This window comes from Vigna unguiculata, unplaced genomic scaffold (assembly GCF_037176805.1).
Source record: "Vigna unguiculata cultivar grain cowpea cultivar isolate G323 ecotype 2 unplaced genomic scaffold, ASM3717680v1 ptg000168l, whole genome shotgun sequence".
In the NCBI taxonomy this organism is placed as follows: Eukaryota; Viridiplantae; Streptophyta; class Magnoliopsida; order Fabales; family Fabaceae; genus Vigna; species Vigna unguiculata.
The window spans coordinates 95,014-100,000 of NW_028196806.1; the positions used below are offsets into that span (position 1 = coordinate 95,014).

General features: G+C 28.1%; 3 non-coding genes across 3 annotated transcripts; 1 reads left to right on the forward strand and 2 right to left on the reverse strand.

Moving 5' to 3' along the window:
• Nucleotides 1-213: 213 nt before the first annotated feature.
• On the reverse strand, nt 214-285 carry TRNAT-GGU (transfer RNA threonine (anticodon GGU)). Its single transcript has one exon. It is a non-coding gene; the product is annotated as a tRNA-Thr (tRNA).
• Nucleotides 286-1,767: 1,482 nt separating this feature from the next.
• TRNAD-GUC (transfer RNA aspartic acid (anticodon GUC)) lies at nt 1,768-1,841 on the forward strand. The gene has a single exon. It is a non-coding gene; the product is annotated as a tRNA-Asp (tRNA).
• A 2,145-nt stretch (nt 1,842-3,986) lies between these two features.
• On the reverse strand, nt 3,987-4,057 carry TRNAC-GCA (transfer RNA cysteine (anticodon GCA)). The gene has a single exon. It is a non-coding gene; the product is annotated as a tRNA-Cys (tRNA).
• Nucleotides 4,058-4,987: the final 930 nt, after the last annotated feature.

Sequence of the window (4,987 nt, forward strand, 5' to 3'; positions counted from 1 at the left end):
GTTCGAATTGAATCTTTATCAAATTTGAATATCAGAATAGTAGATATAAATATAATTCAACGGGTTAGGTCCACTTACTTTTTTTTATTTTTCCATTATTGAATTTTACACTTTTTCTTTTTTATTACAAATAGAAACTTTTTCAAAATATCAAGAATCTTTTTATTCTTCCTTCAAATAGAAAGACTATTGCTTTTGAAAAAAAAAGTAAAAAGCCCCTTATCGGATTTGAACCGATGACTTACGCCTTACCATGGCGTTACTCTACCACTGAGTTAAAAGGGCCCTTTTTCTTTCTTTCAATTTCTAAATAAGGAACTAGCATGACTAGTACATATATTTGTTACTGTGTATACTTATTCTATAAATTTATATAAATTATTTCTATAAATTTATATAAATTATATAAATTAAATGATATAAATGGGATTAGAATACATGTACATCAATATCTATTATTTGTATAATGACTCATCAAAGAACAAAAAATTGGATTTACCTAGTGAATAGAATATAGTTAAAAAAAAGAATTGATTAAGATTGGATTTGATCCATATCAAATATATTATTTCAAAATGGATTCTTGAAGTCATTCTAATCATAACACTAAATTCTTTTTATTGATACATAAATGTACTCACAAAATAAAATATTTCATCGAAACATTGATAAAATCGAATCATTGATAAAATGGATTCAATATGTTCTGTCCCTAAACCAAATTTTTATTTTTTTATTGAAAAATTCTATTTTCCAAAGTTTTTTTTCTTAGTATTAGATATAAATCTACCTATCGAATCTTAGTATTAGTAATAAATGATAGAAATGAAGTTTTAACCTCTCGTCCTTTGCAACAAACGAATCATTCCTGTGAAGAATTTTCTCTTTATTGGAACATTACTTCTTTTTTTTTCTTATTATGACTGGAATAAAAAAATTTAGAAATATAAATGATTAATAAAAAATTTCTATGGAATTATGAAAGAACGAAAAATATTTTTTTTTATCGAATCATATCATTATATTGACAATTGCAAAAAACTGTTCATACTATGAACGTAGTATAATGGCGGTCGGGCAAGTATGCCCCCATCGTCTAGTGGTTCAGGACATCTCTCTTTCAAGGAGGCAGCGGGGATTCGACTTCCCCTGGGGGTAGGGTGTTACGAAAGGAAGTTGATCAAAAATTTTCAATAAAAACTGAAATGTATTCTTCCTATTGTGCTGGGTCGATGCCCGAGCGGTTAATGGGGACGGACTGTAAATTCGTTGGCAATATGTCTACGCTGGTTCAAATCCAGCTCGGCCCAAGAATTTGCCGATCCACTATGAAATTCTATAACCCATTTATAGTTCTCTGGAAATGACTGATGTGCTATGATACGGAAGAATCAAAATATTAAACATATCTAAGGTTATTTCTTTTTTTTCTGTATTCCATATTTCTTTCCACAAATTCAAAATCTTGTTAATAATCGGTATTCATGTCAAGATCTGTAAGTAGAAAATATAAGGAAAAATTGAAAAAAAAAATATTTTTTTTTCATTGATTCAATTTTCAATCGATTTGTTAATAGAATAAGAATAAGAAACGGATTACGAGTAATTTGTGTCGATCTCACTAAAGTGGATATCGATATACATATCAATATATAAAAAAATGCGCTTTTTTCATTTACAACAAAAAGGTTCGAATCCGAAATAGAAAAAGAAAAGGTTTGACAGAAACGGTCCGTAAAAATATTTATACAGTACACCCCTTTCCCTGGGATTGTAGTTCAATTGGTCAGAGCACCGCCCTGTCAAGGCGGAAGCTGCGGGTTCGAGCCCCGTCAATCCCGTTGGATATAAATCCAAAAAAATAAAAAATAAATTCCTTTTTTGTGTATTTGTAGGGAATCAAATTGATAAACAAAATTTTATTTGGGGCCCCCCCCTGCTTTTTCATTTGTTTCGCCGAAAAAGGAAGGAAAGGGATTTTGGACTTTCATCAAGAATAAATGTTTTTTTGTTTTATTTAGTATGGATAAAAGATCTTCCTATGTTATACTATTTCATGAGTTGATTTGATAGCTCAGATTTTGTGATTCATGATATTGATCCGATTTGATATCATTGAAATCCAATTTATACCATTGTTGAAAGATTGAACATTTCTATGGGATTAAATCCCGAATTTTTTTTTTAGAAATTTAAGAGAAATAGAACATAATAAAGATTATGGAAGTAAATATTCTCGCATTTATTGCTACTGCACTGTTTATTCTAGTTCCTACTGCTTTTTTACTTATAATTTATGTAAAAACGGTAAGTAAAAGTGACTAATTTCACTGAAATATGATTTCTTCATTTTTATGAATGATTTAAAAAAATGATCGTACAATCAGCGTAATCCAGATAGTAGAAATCAATTTGATTTCTACTATCTGAGAATTGCGTCCAATTTTTTTTTTCAGATTCTTTTTACAAACAATTCCGGTATCTTAGGAAAAAAAGGGGGTAAAAAAACAGGAATGGTTATTACACGGTCCGCCATTTTCCATATATATATATATCTATATAACCAGGTTAAGCGTCAGTTCATCGAAATAGAAATTTTAAGAAAAATTTGATTGGAATAGGAATCCATTTCTTCTTCTTTTTGATTCCCTTGTTTTTCTCAAAATAGGAATATGGGAATAATGAAAATATTTGTTTGATTGAAAGAGTATTTTCAATTCCTATAAGATACATAGAATACATTACACTACTAAAATATAATAGAATCAAGATAGATTTTCTATTTGAACTCAATTAATTAGTATTAGTTTAAATGAAATATTTTCATTCAATAGTTTCGAAATTCAAAAATTCAGGTAGAAATCAACAAGGTTACTTGGATCCCTTAACTCAATTTTTAGTATCCCTATAGCCCACTTCTTCCCCATACTACGAGGGAAAGGGAAAATGAAAAAACTACCATTAAAGCAGCCCAAGCAATACTTACTATATCCATGTAAATTTTGTCTCCTATCTCTATAAATATGAAGGAACTATTTCATTATTTTTTCAAATTTTTTATTCTATTCTTTTTTTTGTATTATTCGCTAAAAATACTATACTATAATAGTGGAATTGCTATTACAGAGTCAAAAAAAGGATTCTGGGCTAACATCATTCACGAAAAACAAGAATTCATTCTATTTATTAGTTATTAGAACATCTAAAAAGTTTTTTTTGATTATTTTTAGTAAAATCATAAAACATTAAACATAAAAAAATTATAGGAAGTTATAAGTCAATGAATGTTACTACCAGGTGGGAATATTAAGATTTCTCTTTTATCATTTCCTTAAGGATTTCATAAAAAAAGAATCAAGACAGATTCATTTGCATACTTATACTCTTCTTTCTATTTGAAATAGTCCCTTAAATGTCTCCCAATTCGTTCTCTAAAATAATTAAAAAAACTTTTTTTCTTTTCTATTCGATTTTAGAATCAAAACTTTTTAATTTTATTAGAATATAGAATATGAAAATCTAAAGAATACTTTTTTTGAATATTACGAAAGCGAATTAGCTAAATTAAAGCTATTAAATAGAATTGATCTAAATAAATAATATTGATAAAATGTGGAAGCACTCATAAACTTTAAATTAGTCTGTATAGAAGGTTTTTCTTCTGCCTTTTCTCTACCTAAAAATGGACTTTCCTATCCGACTTATTCTTAATCCAATCTAATAAAAGACCCAGTCAGGAGACAGACACTACAATAGTTGTGTAGTGAACGAACTATCATTTCTAAATTTATGGATTCCTTTTCACTACTAGAATCTTTCCTTGAATTCGAGACAAAAATATTTACAACATTTTTTAAGCTACTGATGCTTATAATTTCGAATCAAACGCAATTCTCAAGACTCCTTTTCCCTCGCTTGCTTCTGTTGGAAAAAAAGTTTTCTAAAAAAACGTAATATAATCTTTCATTTACAGTTTCTTATCGATCAGGCGACACCCGGATTTGAACTGGGGAAAAAGGATTTGCAGTCCCCCGCCTTACCACTCGGCCATGCCGCCAATAAAAATATAGATATGAAGTTTTTGAGAATACTCCCCCCTTTTCTTTCTATTGAAAAATTGAAAAACAATCTTGAGACAAATCGCAACCGTTAACTATTCTTTTATGAATTATTCTTGAATATTTGAATAGAAATTTTTTTTTCTTAATGAGATCAGAAAATAAAAATTGATACATAACCAATCAATATTGCTTTTTTTTTTAACTTTGTTCATTCTAATTATAACAGCAACTTTCAATATATGTAAACCCTAGAATATCAATTTGATCTGTTACACAGATATTATCTAATCGAGTATCTTATCCATATCTATATAGATATAGAATACCAATACTATACGGTATTTTCAAGAAATTATCGTGCTTATTCTTTTTTTACAATTTTCAATAGAAAATTTGTAAAAATTCACACAACATGTTATGTGTTTGTTATCCTGAACAAATATGACTGCAATAAAGTTAGAGACAGATCTATAGCTGCAGTTAAATATATGCATGTTTCAAAAATACAAGCCTTATTACATTACACATAACATACTCTAATCATATTCTCCCCAATTCTCTCCAAAATACTTCACTTCAAAATATATCTTTTCTTGACAATTTCGAATGGATTTTTTTTTGTATCCAATTGAATTTGAATATGTAATATCATAATAATGATAGAAATGAAATGCATTTTTTTAGATTCCTAAAAAAAATATTGAAATGCCCGTAGAAATTTCCAATCCTTTTTTAGATTAGACTTTCGATTCTATCTGTTTGTTTTGTTGCAAATTCCTTCGAAGTTGAGTATCAAATTCTAATATTTCTTTCTCTTTTCATAATAGGTATTTCATACACTAAGAAATATTTGATACACGGGATTAGGTAAGATTTCATGTAATTCAGTATAAAGAATAGAAATTCCAATATTGCTAAATGGATTC